This window comes from Momordica charantia (genome assembly GCF_013281855.1).
Source record: "Momordica charantia cultivar OHB3-1 chromosome 9 unlocalized genomic scaffold, Mcharantia_2.0 BLBB01000009.1, whole genome shotgun sequence".
NCBI lineage: Eukaryota > Viridiplantae > Streptophyta > Magnoliopsida > Cucurbitales > Cucurbitaceae > Momordica > Momordica charantia.
In genome coordinates, this window is record NW_028275167.1 from 14,741,322 (window position 1) to 14,760,116 (window position 18,795).

At 33.5% G+C, this 18,795-nt stretch overlaps 1 long non-coding RNA gene and 1 other non-coding gene across 2 annotated transcripts; both read right to left on the reverse strand.

The window, feature by feature from the left end:
• Positions 1 to 555: 555 nt before the first annotated feature.
• LOC148209042 (uncharacterized) lies at positions 556 to 2,489 on the reverse strand. The gene is made up of 2 exons (XR_015787259.1): positions 1,010 to 2,489; positions 556 to 807 (listed from the first exon to the last, which is right to left on the reverse strand). It is a non-coding gene; the product is annotated as an uncharacterized LOC148209042 (long non-coding RNA).
• TRNAV-AAC (transfer RNA valine (anticodon AAC)) lies at positions 673 to 746 on the reverse strand. The gene has a single exon. It is a non-coding gene; the product is annotated as a tRNA-Val (tRNA).
• Positions 2,490 to 18,795: the final 16,306 nt, after the last annotated feature.

Below are 18,795 nucleotides of genomic sequence, written 5' to 3' on the forward strand. Positions count from 1 at the left end.
TTATTTTAAAAATTACACCCTCAAACTTCTGTATAACAAAAGTAAACTATTGATGATAAGGATTTAGGAGATAAACCCAAAAACCAATGGGGTTATTTTGATTTTAAAAATAATAATGAAACAGTAATGATAAAACGGTCAAAATTAAATTTGTGAAATAGTTTGAAAAAAAACAAATGGACGATTTAATTAACAAAAATTATTTGGCCACAGGGTGACAAATAGGCACGTACTATTAAAAGAAAATCAAAAAACTATTTATAGATATTTCTATTCAAATTTATATTTTTAAATCTAAATATTTATAATTAACAAAAATTTAAACCGCCTCATACTTTTAGTTTATTTTCTTCCTATTGTCCTGCTCGTACTTAAAAAAAAACAAAATAAATAATTAACATAACAAATATCATACTAAAACACAAGAATCCTACCTAGAATGGAGATCTTTGGACCCAAATTAGTGTTATATAAATTCAAATAAAAATAAAAGAAAACTAACACAGCAAAATAGAAAATCAACTTGAATTTTAATTGAATGGTGAGAACGGCATAAAAGAGAAAATAATTGTAGCATGTTTGACAATTTGCATAGAAAATATTCAGAAAATAATCATATGGATGTAAGGTGGACTGATGTAATTATATATATGTAATTGAAAAAATTATAAATGGCGTCGCCGGGATTCGAACCGGAGACCTTCAGTTTGTTAGACTGACGTGATAACCAACTACACCACGACACCATTCTTGGCCAAGGGCTCTAAGTTTGTTTATTTTAATTGTTGTCCGCCTGGGTCGTTGGTCCTAAGGACAAGTATTTAAATGAGAATTTCTAGTACGTGTACGTATTTGTTATGCAATTTTTAAAAATAGCAAAATAATCTTTAACAATTAAAAATGATTAAAAACATTTAGAAAAATAGAAATGGACATTTTTAATAGCTAAGTCCTTGATGAATAGTCTATAGAATCCGATTAGACCATGGAAGATTTGTATCTCACTTACACTTTGAGGGGTCGGCCACTCTTGGCTTTGACATTTTCTTGATCGAGCTCTACTCCTTGGGAAGTCTAGGAAGTTGACTCTCTCCGTACAAAAGCTACACTTCTTGAGATTAGCATAGAGCCTCTTGGCCCTAAGGGTAGCTAGTACACACTTCACGTGTTCCACATGCTCGTTCATAAATTTAGAATATATTAGGATGTCATCAAAGTATACTACAACAAATTTTCCTAGATACTCTCTCAAAACATGTTTCATAAAAGTGCTAGGAGCATTAGTCAATCCACAAGGCATTACTAACCATTCATACAAACCAAAATTTTGTCTTGAAAGCGATCTTCCATTCATTACCTACTTGCATCCTAATTTGATGATATCCGAATTTTAAATCAATTTTAGTGAACAATCTACAGCCATGCAACTCATCAAGCATATAATCTAACCTTGATATTGGATGTCTATATTTAATGGTGATTTTGTTAATAGCCCTACAATCTACACACATGGCCAAGATCCATAATTTTTAGGCACAAGTGAAATGGGGACACTACAAGGGCTAAGTGATTCTCTTACATACCCGTGAGCAAGCAACTCCTTTAATTGCTTTTGGATCTTTTCGGCCTCCTTGAGGTTGGTTCGATATGCTAGCCGGTTGGGAATTTGAGACCTCGGGATGAAATCAATTTTGTGTTCTATTCCTCTTATTGGTGGTAGCTCCTTGGGCATCTCTTCGGAAATCACATCCTTGAACTCCTGTAAAAGCTTAACAAAAGCACTAGGTAATGTATCTTTAAGTTCTTGAGTTAGGAGGCACTTACCTTTACACATAAACATGAGGATCATTTGGTTAAAACACAAGGCCTTTTTGATCTCACTAGAACTTGTCATGAGACTTACGGTCTTCTTACCCTTTATGGGAGGTTCGTTCCTTTCTTCTCGAACTTGAGCAATCTCCTTGATTTCGGCCTCCTTTCTCCTTTCTTCTTTCTTCCAATTTCCTTTGATTAATTCTTCTTACTTCCTTTGGAGATAATGGGAGTAGTGTGGTTTTTTTACCATTGTTGCTAAAGGAAAATTTATTGTGAAAACCATCATACTTTACCCTCTTGTCATAATGCCAAGATCGTCCAAGTAACAAATCACATGTGTGCATGGGTACAACGTCGCAAATAACTTCGTCCTTGTACCTTCCTATAGAGAAAGGAACTAGGACTTGGTTTTGGACCTTGATTTCTCCACTATTTGTCAACCATTGTAGTTCATACGGTCGTGGATGTGGTGTGATGGCTAACTTTAGTCTTTCCACGGTGTAAGTGCTAATGACATTAGCACAGCTTCCACTATCAATAAGAACACTACAAGGGGTGGGATTAATAGTACACCGGGTATAGAAGAGGTTATCTCTTTGCTCTCCCAAGGTATCTTCCTTTGGTTGCAAATTGAGGAATCTTCCAGCAACTAAAGTGTACTTACTTGACGTACTTGATTCTTCTCTGTTGGTGGCTCCTTGTATCATCCTCCTTGGTGACTCAATGCTATACAAACAAAGGTTAGCAATAAGACAATTAATAACACTCACCTTCTCCCTTACTTGTCCTCTTAGCTTCTCTCCTTTTGGTAGGGTGGATTTTGGTGCGGATACCCTCTTAGAGATTCTCACTATCAATAAGAACACTACCAGGGGTAGGATTAATAGTGCACCGGGTATAGAAGAGGTTATCTCTTTGCTCTCCTAAGGTATCTTCCTTTGGTTGCGCATTGAAGAATCTTCTAGCAACTAAAGTGTACTTACTTGACGTACTTGCTTCTTCTCTGTAGGTGGCTCCTTGTATCATCCTCCTTGGTGACTCAATGCTATACAAACAAAGGTTAGCAATAAAGCAATTAATAACACTCACTTTCTCCCTTACTTGTCCTCTTGGCTTCTCTCCTTTTAGTAGGGTGGATGTTGGTGTAGATACCCTTTTAGAGATGCTGACTTGATTGTTCGTGACGAATTGGCCTTTGAACAAGCAAGCACAAGCCTACAAGCAACTTATGCAAAAATACTTTTTTTTTTATTAGGGGTCAATGGTATAGATGATACCAAAGACCAGAATCAAATGGTAGCAAACAGATACCAAATGAATAACAAGAAAAATTGAAACAAGATATAAACAAGGAAAGATATGATGCTACCTCGAGCCTAATGCTCTCGGTACTAAGGACTTGACAGCAATATACAAATGGAAGTCAAAGCTCAATAAAGAAAAACTATGCAAAAAATAAAAAAATCAATGAAAACAAAAATAACTTTAAAAGATGTACAAAATCCTATTCATAGTGCAAACACACACAACAAGACTTCCTACCAACAAAACGGTAACCTTTGCGGCAAGTGGGGTGACTTTAGGCGAGGGGTGCGTGTTGTATATGGCTCGAATTAGGCTCAAACCAGTGGCAAATTAAAGTAGTGGATCAACTCTGATGAGAACTCCATCATCAGTTTTAACGAACACGGCTTGAACCATTCCCGCCATTCGAGAATACATAATATGGACAAGGGCCTAACCATAAAGAAAAGGTAGGATTATAATTGTGCAAATGAATTATCAGGATTGAAACCCTTTCTTTAGATGGGCTTCCTATTTTTCGGATTGTTTTTCTTGTATGTTCTTGTATATTCTTTCTTTTTCTATCTTTCTCAATGAAAAGCTCAGTCCTCGTTAAGGAAAGATAATTGTGCAAAAGAAAACATCACAGAACTTCTATTAAATGAGATAAACTAAGCAAGTCATTGGAATACACTATCAAAGAGTAACTACTACTCAAGAAGATGGGACAAGAAGAATGACTTCGCATTAGCATTCAACTGCACATAAGAAAACTAATAATTTCATCAACCATTTATGATTCCATCAATAGAGTTATTGTCTTATTCTACCATACTGCAAAAGATGACTGTATCATCCAATAAATTTGCACTCGGACGCCTACACTAAATACCATGACATTTCCCAAGTTCCATTATCAAAACTGTATGAAAATAATAGACAAGTAATAAAGCTTTAGCTTCAACATACTAAGAAAGGTAGAAAGAGTTTACACAGTTCACTCCCACCAATTATACTCTTCCTAATTGAACAACTCTATACACCATATCCATATGGTGTCCATCTACATGCTTCTTAGATGAATAGTTAACACAGAAAGTTTTCAATTCTTATGCAAATTTCTCCCGTGCGTTCCTTGTATCATTCGCAAAGCTGAATAAGAATGGGCAACAAGTCAGCAGGATGCTCTTTAATTTCCGGTGGGTGTTTAACAAAGGAATTCAAAGAGATTGCTGCTGCCCGTCTGGACTCGGTTTCATAGAGTCGTAACGGTTGATGATGGAGGCGAAGTGTCACTAAAATAGCAAAGGAAGTTGAAAAGAGCATTGGTGTATGGGCGAAGAAACTCTACAAATGGTCGTATTAGAAAACAATAAATTATGGTTCTAAATTTTTAATTCAGATTGGTTTGAGAACTCCACGATAAATGTTAGCAACTGCTGGGAAATTCTTTTCAAGAAACTTAATTTGGCTTGGGATTTTGACTAAATTTCTAATTTTTTCTAGTTACTCTTTCAATGTAATCAATAATAGTCGGATGACGTTTTTGTAATGGTTTTTTTCCTGTTTCTTGGAACTGTCGATGTTATCCAGAAGAACCATCTTTTTTTCCATTGTTCATATGCTGGTGGTAGGTGGTCTTCTCCTTTTTCTCAGTTTCGTGTTGATTGGGTTTTGCATTGCAAGGCAGAAGCTAATTTGGTCCAATTGCTATGCGGTTTTCTTCATCTTTCTTCCATGGTGTGGGTTGTGTGGATTAATGCTGTGAAAAGTTTTCTTTCAGAGTTATGGTTCGAGAGATACTTGAGGATCTTCGAATGAAAGCATAGATTCGTGCTTGAATGTCTCAATTCCGCTAAGTTCAAGACTTCTCATCGGTGTTCCTTGCGGATTCATTTTCAAATTATTCCCCATATTCTTAATTTTAATAATTGGGACACTTTCATTAGTCATTTGTAATTCCATGTTTTTTACTTTATTCTTTTGATATTATGCTTTTCTTTTCACTCTTTCGAGAATTTGTATCTTTCTTTTCACTCTTTTGAGAGTTTGTATCTTTGAACATTCTGTTCATTTTTCATATTTTGAATGAAAAGTTAATATCTTGTAAAAAAAAAAGTGAAGTGATAGTAATTTGGGTTTTTTTATTTTTTATTTTTTATTTTTCATCTCCTAAAAGGACTTTTGCAATCATTTAACTTGATCAATATTTCTTTTCATTTATCTACAAAAAAATGTTTCTATTTATAAAATTAAAAAAATAACAACTCATGAACTATATCAGGTCTATACTTGTATGGATCCATTCTCTTCCTTCCCAAGAAATTAACATGTTTTTCTTGATTCAAAATCTGATAGTTCTGAAAGAAACATATACATAATTATAATTTATGGAAAAAAGCATCATTATATATGCTAAGTAGTAGAACGATTAAATTTGAAGTCTATAAACTGCTAGCTAAGAATAAAGGTCAGTCTCAAAAAAGAATAATAGAATAAAAAGGAAAACAAAAACTAAAACATTAGAAATTATAAAGAGATGCAAAGCAGCATAGGGAGTTGTTACCTTTCCAACAAGGGCAAGTGTCAAAGAAGCCTTGTCAAGTGCAACAATGACCCTAGATTTCATGTTTTGATTTGAAGGAACCATCAGAATATCGTTGAAAACATCTGTAGGCCCCCTTGGACCTCACCAATACTATGCTCATCATTTCTCATCTTCCTTTTCCTTGAACTGGTTGTGAGATCTCGTAGAAAGTCGAGCTAAAATTTAGGAGTTACTTTAAATTTATTTCCTTGTATACTATGTAATTTATTTTTTCTACTGCCAAAGAGATTTGGGAAGCTGTTCGTGATACCTTCTCCAATAAGGAAAACATTGCTGAAATTTTTCAGATAAACTACTCTCTATGATCTCAAACAAGGTGATTTATCTGTTACAACCTACTACTCCACCTTATCTCACTATTCTCACTATTGGCAACAATTAGATTTATTTGAAACTATTGATTGGAAATATTCTGATGATCGTATTCTCTTTCGAGAATTTGCAGAAACAAACAGGATTTTCAAATTCCTGATAGGTCTCAATAAATCCTTTGATGAAGTTCGTGATCAAATTTTTGGTACTAAGCCATTACCTAGTATTCGAGAAGTCCTTTTTGAAGTTTGCAAGGAGGAAAGTCGAAAGCAAGTCATGTTGGGATCATCTGAACATCCTCCTACTCAAACTGGATTTGCTCTCATTTTCCAACAAGATAATCCCAATGATCCAATCGCTCTTGCTGCTCGGGGAAACTCTCAATCCTATGATGACAGTCGGCATTGCAAAGGACGACCATGGTGCGATCATTGTCATAAAGTGGGACATGTCAAAGAAACCTGCTAGAAACTACATGGAAAACCAGCAAATTGTAAGCCAAACACTACAAGATCAGATCGAGAAACTAACGGGAATGCTGTTGTATCTGGAACTTCCAATCAACAACCACATGCTAAAGAGTTGTTAAACATGCTGTAACAACTATTACACAAAACAAATCTATCAACAACAATAAGTGGTTCTGGGAATGTAAACAATGTACAACAACAGTAATTCCCTTCCTCTCCATACTCAAACTCTTCTATCTAAATGGATAGTGGACTCTAAAGCATCGGATTATAAGACAGGTGATAGATGCTTATTCTCATCTTTTTCACTTTACATGGGTAATCTTTCTGTTCGAATTGCTAACAATACACCTGCTAAAGTGACTGGTAGTGGAAGTATTCAAATATCAAGCTCTCTCATTCTTGAGTCAGTTTTATTTGTGTCATTAACTATGAAACTAAATTCCTTGCAAACTCTTGTATTTTTCAGGACTTGGGATCGGTTAAGATGATTGGCAATGTTGAACTATGTGTCGGATTTGTATCTTCTGAGAGCAACTAGTCTTCCACTAACAAATGAATACAATAAAATTGTAGTTCAGACTAATCTTGAGTCAGCTTATATTTCTGAGTCTTTAAATCATAAACATAGTCGTGTCATGATGTTGCACTATCGTTTTGGTCATCCCAATTTTGCCTATCTCGAGCGTCTGTTTCCTTATTTATTTATCAATAAAAAGAGTCAATTTTTCAAGTATGAGATTTGTCAACTCTCCAAACACACACGTGCCCATTATTCACCTCATATTTATTCTCCATCTCAACCTTTCTCTCTTATTCATGAAGACATTTGGGGACCTTCAAGGATAAAAAATATCAACGGGGCTCGTTGGTTCCTTCTTTTTGTGGATGATTACACACGTTTGAGTTAGACATTCCTTATGCAAGATAAATCTGAAATAAACCAATTATTCACAGCCTTTTATAAAATGATCCAAAATCAGTTTAAAGTCAATATCCAAGTACTGAAAACTGACAATGCACGTGACTTTTTCAACTCTACCCTTGGAACATATCTCCAATCTCATGGCATTGTTCACCAAAGTTCTGTGTTGACACACCCCAACAAAATGGTATCGTTGAACGCAAAAACGTCATCTTCTCGATGTAGCCTAATCTCTAATGATCACATCACACATTCCAAAATCTTTTTGAGGTGAAGCTGTTCTCACTGCTACCTATCTCATAAACCAATTGCCTTATTGTATTCTCAAATTCAGCACACCCTTGCAAAGTTTACTTACGATCTATCCTACACTCATCCGGTGTCTCAACTACCATTGAAAACATTTGGGTGTACTGCATTTTTTCATGTATATCCCTCAACATCGTAGTAAACTTGATGCGAGATCCAAAAAATGTTTCTTCCTTGGATACTCACCGAATCAGAAATGATACAAATGTTATCATTTTCCATCTCAAAAATTATTTCATACCATGGATGTCACATTTTTTTGAACATTAACCCTATTATCCCAATTCTGTACTTGAGGGGAAGCATTATGATCTTAAATCACAAAATTGGGATTGTACTCCTGATTTTCCAGCAGTGACTTTAAATCTATCATCTAAAAGTTCACATGTACCATCTTCTAAGTCAACTCCCTTATCTACCTCTGACCCTGAACTGCAAGTTTATTCTCGATGAGTGAGACAACCTGAGAGGACCAAGATACAACCTATGCAAGTTCAGCAAAGCCAAGATCTAAACTAAAATCCCAGTGTCCCTGAAATAGCACATGAGATGTTAGAAGATGATAGGCCCATTGCTGTAAGGAAAGGTATTCGCTCATATACTCAACATCCCATATAGTATCACTTATCTTACACTAATCTATCGCCATGTTTCAAAGCATTTGTAACATCACTTGATCAGATACAAACTCCCAACTCGGTTCAAGAAGCTCTGTAGAGACCTGAATGGAAAGCTGCTACCCTAGAAAAGATATAGACTCCGGAGAAAAATGGGACTTAGATCCTTACAAACTTACCCCCAAGTAAACGCACAGTTTGTTGTAAATGAATTTTTTCGACCAAACACAAATCAGATGGTAGTATAGAGTGATTCAAAGCTCGCCTTGTGGCTGAAGGATTCACCCAAGCTTATGGGATTGACTATCAAGAAACGTTTACTCTAGTTACCAAGCTGAATACTATTCGGGTAATTTTCTCTAGATTAGCTCTTGTTTCAACTACATGTAAAGAATGCATTTCTAAATGGCGATTCAGTATAGGAAGTGTACATGGACATACCTCCTAGATTTGAGAATAGGTATACTAGAGGAAAGGTATGTAAACTCAAGAAGTCTCTCTATAGACTAAAACAGTCACCTCGGTCTTGGTTTTGAAAAGTTTAGAACTGTGTTGAAGCAAGATAACTATACTTAGTGTCAATCCGATCATATCCTATTCATCAAGCATTTCTCACCAAGTAAGATCATTGTATTAATAGTAAATGTTGATGATATAATTCTCACAGCAAATGTTTATGAGGAAATGATTTGACAGAAGCAACTTCTCTCCAATGTTTTAAAAAGCGGACGAGGTGTGCGTCTTGAGGCACGCCTTGAGGCGAGGCGGAGAAAAAAGCCTTAGTATCTATGCCTTATACAAACAAAAAGAGGCGTACTCCTTTGATGGTAGAGGCATAAGCCTCTGTTTGTACGCCTTAAAGGCTTAGGCGTAAGCCTTTTATTTTGTATTGGCTTTATGGTGATGGGTCATTCTCGATAACTGTAAAGGACTAAATATTGAAAAGGCAACTAATTATTTGTCTGGGAGATCTCAAATATCTAGAATTATTTTAATAAAATATTATTATTATCATTTTGGAAAATGAAAATCCGCCGAAGATTTGGAAAGGAATTGGAACGAAAAACAAATAAAGTCCAACCAAAGCTAGCATTCAGCAGAAAAGTAATCCAACTAAAGAATAGTCAAGCGGTGGTGGTGCTCTACTGCTAGCAGAAAAGTACGACTTTTTATTCCTTTCTTTTTCTCTTTTTATCTCCATGTTCAACTTTCTGTTTTTTTTCTTTTTTTAATATTTTATTTGATTGGGTTATTGGTTTCAAACTTTCAAATTTGTTTTTCTTCTTCTTTGTTTTTTCTTATTTTTCTTTCTGTTATATATCCTATTCATCTGTTTTATTTTTTTATTTTTTTATTTTTTATTATTTAAGTTCTCTGATTTATTAGTCCTACTTTACTATCATTTTATTTTTCAATTTATTTTCAAATTAAAATTTTCAATTCTGTTTTTCTCTCCTTTATCTATGTATTCACTTTTGTTTTATTTTGTTTATTTGTTACTTTACTTACTGTCGATTTCCCTTCTTTTTCAATTTTTTTCTTTTGTTTATTTCCTTTCCTTTTTGGTTTTTTTTATTATGTTTTTCTTTTTTTTTTGTTGGATTTCCCTAATTCTTTCCTTGTTCTTGTTATTTCTATAGAGATGGATGGAAATGTTAAAAAAAAACAATTAAAATGGGCTAGAAAAGATCCAGCATGGAAGTATGGTACTGAGGTGCAATAGAAAAATGTTATGTTTATCTGAAATGTAATTTTTGTAACAAAATTATAAAAGTTGGTGTTAAAAGAATGAACGGTCATCTGGGAGGAACACGTACAAATGTTGCACCAGGTAATAAAGTTCCTAACGAGGTTAAACAAGAGATTCAAGATTATCTCGAAAATGGAGAAATGACCAAGATGACTAGTCTGAAGGAATTTGAAGAAATGGTTGAAGATGGTTCATATTATCGTGGTGTAACTTCAAGTAGCTGGGATATTTCTTCAAGAGGAATTCGAGGACCAATGGATTGATTCATGGTGACTAATGTTGGTGATGTTGATGCCGATGGTGGAAGTAAGGTTCAAAATCAAGTCACACTCCTATAAATGTGAAAGAGGCTCGCAATTCTGTTTGTATGGATATTAGGAGGTATCTTTCTGAAAATGGTATTTCATTTAACGTGGCTAGAAGTCTTTCTTTTGTAAATATGTGTCGATTCATTGGTTTTTATGGTCGAGGTTTGAAACCACCAAGTATGCATGAATTGAGTTCATGGATTTTGAGAGAGGAGATGAAAACTACGCGTAATATGTGAATGACACACGCAAGACATGGATAAACACTGGAGTGTCAATCTTATCTTATGGTTGGAAGGATATGAGGGTAAGAAGTTTTATTAATTTTCTTGTAAACTCACCCAGTGGAACAGTATTTTTGAAATCTATTGACGCTTTAGACACTGTGAGTGATGCAAACATGTTTTTTCAACTTTTGGATGATGTAGTAGTTGAAATTGGAGAGAATCTTGTAGTTCAAGTTGTGACAGACAATGCATCAAACTACAAAACAGCTGGAAAAAAGTTGATGGAAAAGCAAAAGCATTTGTATTGGACTCCGTGTCCTGTCCATTGTCTCGAATTGATGCTTCAGAAGCTTGGTGAACTGCCTCAACATAAGAAAGCCTTGATAAAAGCAAAAAAGTAAGCAACTTTATCTAGAATCATGGGTGGGTGTTAGTATTATCCGCGCACGCCTCACCCCGCCAGCGCCTGCAGGCTCCAGCACGTCTGCCAGCGCTCCTCGCACGCCCTGCCTCGCCACATGCCCATCAGCGCCCAGCGCCAACCCTACTGCCAGCCTCACCTGCCAGCGCCCCCTACACCGCCGCCCATACGCGCGCCTGCCCCCTTGACGTTCCTTGCCGCCCACTCTTGGAACATTTTAGGAAATCTTTTCCTAAATTGTTCCAAGAACATTTAGGGAATATCGTTGATCTTTTTCTTATTTTTTTCTAGTTTTAGAAAATATTTTCAATTATCGGCAAGGATTGTTTTTGAATTGATTTTATTTTGATTTTATGTTTTATTTAATTATTTAACATTTTATAAAAAAGGCCATGGGCCTTAGCTGAGACGTGTACCCCTTTGTTTGGATCATCTTGGAATTATCATTTAATAGAAAATTGAGAGTGTTTTCACCCTTGCCATGTGCAAACCCCTCCCCCATCCATATTTTTACCCTTGGAGCATGCTTGGTTGGTTAGTCACAAAACTCGTGGACTGTTTCCAACTTTGAGCATAGTGAGTATTCTGTCTGCTCAAGGTCATTGACTACAAAGGTAATCCGTCTAATTCTTAACCTTTCGGGTTGAACTATCTATACGATTGGATTCAAGTGGCTTGTGGCTCGAGTAGTCCAATACGCTTGGGTTGTCATGTATCATACATTTTCAATATGATGATAATTTTTCCATTCATCCAGAGATCAAGTTGGGTTTATATACATGTATGGACAAAATGATAGTTGATGAAAATGATAGAGTAAAAACTGATCTTCAAATCGATTCATTTCGAATGAGGGAATGATTTTTTTGGCTTCCAACAGGCAATAGGATCTTGCAAAAAGCGACTTAGGTAACAAGATGAAATATAACCTATTATTTCTTTTGGTTTCCTAACTTGATATGATATTTGACAATGTAGTTGATTGGTGTACCCAATTTGGTGATGGCACACCAGAACTAACTAAATTTGCCATCAAAGTTTTGAGTCTTACTTGTTCAACATTTGGTTGCAAGCGTAATTGGAGTACATTTAATCAGGTTTATAGAAAATTTTCATTTTTAACTTCTAATCAATTGTTTAAGACGTTGTCGCTAAATTTAGTGATAAATTATTTCATATTGATAGGTGTATACAAAGAGAAGGAATCGTTTGAGTGCAACTAAGTTAAATAACTTAGATTATATCATGTACAATAAAAGATTAAAGGATAAGCACCTAAAGTGAAAGGCTCTCAAAGAAGAAGAACCATTGGTACTAGATGATTTGGCATCAGATGATGAGTGGATTGTTGAGAACACTAGGGATAGTGAATTTGGAGTTGATGCCTTTACTGAGCATGATGATGATCCTAACATCAATATTTTTGAGCTTGGAAAAGGAAATAGTACCCAATGGAGAGATGTTAGTGATAAGATGAAACGACCAAAATGTAGAAGTAATGGTACGTGACTTAAAAGTTATGGCAAATTATTTTAATTTTCTCTTTTAATGTTATAACTTATAAGTTACGTATAGTAATAACTTATGTTCTAACTTCTAAATTTACAAAATTTATTTTGTAAACAGATAAAGGGAAGATGCTGACGACATTGGATGAAGACGAATGAGTGGATATTGAAAGTGACAATGAAAATGAAGATGTGGCAATTAGATATGACGATGACTCTATGGAAGATCCTATTAGTGATAGTGATAATGATGTTGTGGATGAGCCTTAGTTTTTTATCTCAAGAAAGTTGGATGTATTAATTTACCTCGATAGACCATCAAGATTTTTCATTTCGTCTTTATTAGGTGTGTTTTATGCTTTTATAGGAATATTATAATATTAGGAATACAAAGTTTAATGCTTTATCTTTTATGAATTTTATTCTTTTTTTACTTTCCATTTAAAATGAGTCTTACGCCTCATACTGCCTCAAGTCTTACGCCTCGCCTCTCCTTGAATAAAAGCCTCAAGCCCGCCTCAAGCCCACCTCAAGCCTTTTAAAACTTTGCTTCTCTCAAAGAAATTTGAGATCAAAGACTTAGGACACCAAGGTATTTCTTAGGAATGAAAGTCGCAAGATCTAGTAAAGGGATCTCTGTTACTCAATGAAAGTACACCCTAGATCTACTAAGAAAAACCAGGATGAGTGGCTGCAAACCAACAGATACACCAATGGATGCGAACTCAAAACTTGGAGTTAATCCCAAAGATGAACCAGTTGATCGAGGGATATATCAACGTCTAGTTGCGAAGCTTATATATTTAACTCATACTCGACTAGACATTAGCTTTGCGGTTAGCGTGGTAAGTCAATTTCTAAACAAACCTTCAAAGGAACATATGGAAGATGCGTATAGAATATTGAGATATCTCAAGCACGATCCTGAAAATGGACTCATGTTCAGGAAGACCACAAACCAAGCTCTTGAAGTCTACAATGATGCAGATTGGGTCAGATTTCCAATTGACTGGAAGTCAACATCAGGATATTGTTCCTATGTATGGGGGAACTTAGTAATCTGGCGTAGTAAGAAACAATAGGTTGTAGCCTGAAGCAGTGCTCAAGCTGAGTTTCAATCATTAGCCCATGGGAGATTTGTGAAGGAATTTGGTTAAAAATGCCTTTTCACTGAGCTCAAGATCAAGACTGAAGGTACTATAGAGGTATATGTGATAATCAATCTGTCATAGCCATCGCAAGAAATCCAATACATCATGACCGGATGAAACATGTTGAAATAGACTGTCACTTCATTAGTGAGAAGATTAAAACACACGCAATTAATCTAAGATATGTGTCTTCCCAACAACAAGTAGTTGATATATTAACTAAGGCATTGCATTGAACCAGCCTTAGTAGATTGCTTTCGAAACTTGGAATGACGAGCATATATCATCCAGTTTGACGGAGAGTGTAGACAGTCAAACTGAAATTTAGGAATTACTTTAAATTTATCTCATTTTATACTATGTAATTTATTTTTTCCTTGTAGATCTAGATTGATACCTAATTTCCAATCTTTTGATTGAAGATGCTCTTGTATATATTTCATCCTATTGTATTAAGAATGAATAAGAAAATCCTTTCTCATAAAACTACAGATCTATACAAATGGTTAAGATGAATAAACTATTACTCAACCCAAAAGCTTAAGACCGAACAAGTAGAAATCATAATAGAACATCCGGCTCTGATACCATGTTAGAGATGAATAAAATACCACTCAACTCAAAAGTTTAAGTTGATGGGTTGGATAAATTTAATTCATTTATGGATATCTAATACAAATAAAATTCTTAGAACCTTAGAATAGTAACATTTAAAAATATAACCATTCATAAAAAAAAATTCCCCTTTTTTCTTATAAGAACCCAAACTTTCATTGAGAAATATGAAAGGATATACACAGGGCATACAAAAAACAAGTCCAATAAAAGGGGATCGACCTCCAGTAAGGGACCATTCAACAAAAGCTCATGATATGTTACTTTTCATATCTATCATAATTTAATTATGCTAAACCTAGTATCTACAACATTTTTTTAATGAGAAACCAAGCTTTAATTTAAAGAAATGAAAGAATATTTAAGAGCATAGAAAAAAAACCACAAAAGGAGATCCACCTAAAGAAAGGATCTCCAATTCAAAAGAATAACACCTAACTAATAATTTCAAATAACCTTAGAAACAAACCCCCACAAAAGGTATTAAATCTAATAATATCCCAAGTATCCTCCCTAAATCTCTCAACTCCTCTAAAGATTCTATTATTTCTCTGGAGCCAAATCTCCCACAAAATAACAAAACAACAAGCCAACCATAAAAATCTTCCCTTATCTCGAAAATGGAGGGAATAACAAAACCTCCCCTTAAACACCCAACTACAGTCTACAACTGATAATCAAGACTCGAGAGAATGTCCATAATATCAACTAAAAAAATTGTGTAATTTTCATTTGCCAAAACCACTATGTTTAGTCTAGAATAAAGTTATAGATACCAAGTTGTCACAAATGTATATCTATAATAAACAAGCTGAGCTGAGGATCGAAATGGACGCACAAATGTATATCTATAACAAACAAAACAGTAACTATAACCATGAAACCGTCATTACATGCTCATGCTAGAAACAGGAACAAGGACAGTTTCTAAATACTTATATTTCTAAAAAACTAGATACAAGAAACACGAAACGAAAAACATAAACGTTGCTAAACAATCCCTAAGATAATATTACCAAAACTTGCCGTCTCCACAGACCTACAAGAGAAATGGCTTATTCATATTAATGGAAGGGGAATCGAAAGGTTTGCAGAAGGCTTGCTATTTTTTCCAAAAATAAAGGAAAGCTTGAAAATTTAAGTGTTCGTTTGGTAGCCACTTTATTTTATTTTCTGTTTGTAGTTTTTGGTTTTAAATTTTTGAAAAACAACGGATAACCAATTCAATTTTCTGTTTTTTTTTTCAAAAACCATTTTATAATTCTACGTAAACTTCAAAAAAAAATAATTTAAAAACAGATTTCTGTTTTTCAAAATTTCATTTTTTTTCTTCCTATAGTCAACTTTTTTTTCCTGTCACATATTTATCTCTAACAACTCTCTTTTTCACTTTAAAATTTTTTTCTTCATAAATATCTCTCTAGAAATTTATTTTTCTCTTTCTAAAATTTTAATATTTTAAATATTTATCATTATTTCTATTTCTCCAAAATTTTCATCTCTATGTATTTTTATTTTTTTTTACTTTTCGTTCTAACAAATCACTCTCATTTCTCTCTAAAAATTTAATATTTTCCCGAACTTTTCTCTATCTAAAATTACTTTCCTTTCTCTTTTTGGTCTATTTTTCCTCTGAAAATTATATATTCTTTTCTCATTCAATTTTCTTTCACTATAACTTTTATTTCTTCTGTATTTATTTATTTTCTCTAACAAGTATCTTTCGAATATGATTTTTATCTCTAAATTTTTTCTTTCTATAATTTTCTTTCTTTCTAATTTCCTTTTTTTCTTTAATGCCGTTCACACGAGATTTCTGGAGAAATTATATTTTGTAGAGTTGAACTTTGATTTTTGTTTATGTTGTATAGTTGATTCAATCTCTAATCTTTATCCTCTGATTAAGTCAAGAGAGTCTGGTGCAAATTCTCTCAATTCTGAAATTTTGAACCCCTCAAAATGAAGGAGACTCCCTCTATTTACGGGGGTTTCCACAGGCTTGGTGGGCTTTTGGACTTGAGTGATTTTGGACTCAACCCATGGATTGGGTTCTATTTGGGTTACGAGCCCAATTTAATTTCAAAATATTTGGGCTTAGATAATTTTGGACACAACCTAAATTCTTTAATTGAATTTAAATTTAAATATTAATCCACCTGGTCTCATGATAATTTGGGTTTTGAACCAAAATACCATTTAATTGATGTGTGAACAAAATTCATTACCGATCCAATTCTCATATGACTCAATTCAACCAATTAAATTCAATTAAGAGGCCCAATGAAAGATATGTGACATATTTCAAATTTGTCAATTGGTCTTTAATTTTAATTTAGGGTTAATTTATAATTGATCCCTAAATTAAAAAAATAATGACGTGGCCGTTTATGATTGGCCTAAAATTTATGGTTCTACGTATCTTTTCTTCTCAACTCTACTCTTCCTCTCTAAAATTTTTCTTGTCTTTAACTTTTTTCCACTAATTGGTAAGGGTTGTCGAGGCCCTCCAAAATAATTACTGATTTTACTAAATTTAAGTAGCAAGACCAGGTCAAATCCCAAGGGAACCAATGAAATTAATTTCTCAAAGTTAAAAAATGGGGGGTTTTGTAATTAAATTTTGAAATTTAAAAAGATAAACTAAAAGGAAAACGAAAGTCAATCTTACCAAACTTCCAATTCAAATGTGTGATTTTCATCCAATTGTAATTTTGATCATAGGCTTTACACAAAATTGGTATCTTGATTCAAGAACTTAGTCTACTTACTTGGAACAGCCGTGGTAAGTTTTAATTCTCCTAATTTAATTAATTTAGACCAAACATCAAAATTAAATCTTATTAATTAATCAACTGGGCACAATAGTGTTCCATATTAGTCAAAGAATAGCATTAAAGGATAATGAGAATGACTAAACAAAAATTAATTAATTTGAGATAGCTACAAGTTAATTAATTTTGTCTCTTTGTTTCCCTAGAGTCTATTATGCCAGCTATGTAAACATGTAAAAGTCATAATACATACACATAAGCCAACCCCTTACTACTTATTTCAATCATTGATGACAATTACGGATCACAAACTCATGGATAGCAATAGAACAATTAATATGAATTAAGGCGTCAATTTAATTAATATAAACTGTTCATAAATTATAAGAACAAGAAACAAAGAATACTTGAAAAAAGAAGAAATCTATATCTAACTTCAGCCTCCCAAGCTTACAATCGGACTTGAATCACCCTTGAGTTGAAAGAATTAAAGCCTAGCCACTCATGGTAGAGGGAGAGAACTGAATTTTGGAGAAGGGAGCTTGGAACTTGGATGATGGATCTCCCAATAAGACTTTTCTATTTATAAAGATTAACTTTATCCGAATTATCTCTAATAAGGAATTCCTAACTAATTGGGAAATATCGTTTTTAAAAGAAAACAAATTAAATAAAAGAGTTCCTAATCAATTGAGGATTATGTTTCCTACTTTGATTATATCTATTTATTTACAAAATATTCTAAAAATTCATAATTCTCAAATTGAAGCTTCCCGCCATAATAATTGTGTCTGTATTGATCCATTGAACTCTTCCCAATTTGGTGAAGTCCGCATTATCCTCTAAAATTGCGTTTTTAAATTATTATTCTTGAATATCTTCAATCTGCCACAAAATGATAAATTATAATTAAATTCCCATATTTAAACATAATAAATTAATAAAATGTAAAATAAATATATAAAATATGGGTATATTTTTCATCTTATCACTAATTATTTTTATCTAAATTTTTTCTTTATCACTCTAAAATTTCTATTTCAAAAGTTTATTTCTATCTCTCTAAACTTGTATTTTCATGTCTCTATATTAGGGATGACAAGAGCTCCCACAAGGTCAGATCTACGCTCTAAGAATGGGAAATGCGTGTCCCGATCCGATCCCTGATTCCATTTTTAAATAATTAATATATATTTTATTGACATATTTACTAAATTGTGAATAAAATATTAAATATTTTTTTATAACTAATTATTTATACTAGTGAATAATAATTCTAAAAATAATTAATATATATTTATTACACTTTTTATTTTTAAATTATAAAAATAATTAAAATTAATTATATAATCGGTAATTTTTCCGCGAATATTCCCGTTTCCAAATAAGGATCCTTTAACTTGGATCTCGATTCTCGAACCAAAAAACAAGGTGGAGACGGCGACTAAAACTTTTCACGAACACGAGAATGGGAGATGACATGCTCACTCCCGCCCCACACCATTGTCATCTCTATTTTATATAGAATTTTTTCTAATATATATTTTCAGTTTTCTATTTTCTAACTTTTAAAATATAGAAAACTAAAAATGATTAGAAAATTTGTTTGGTTATCTGTTTTTTAAAAACAAAAACCAAAAAACATTTATCAAACGTATATGGTTTTTGTTTTTTAAAAAATAGAAAATTAAAAACCAAAAATAG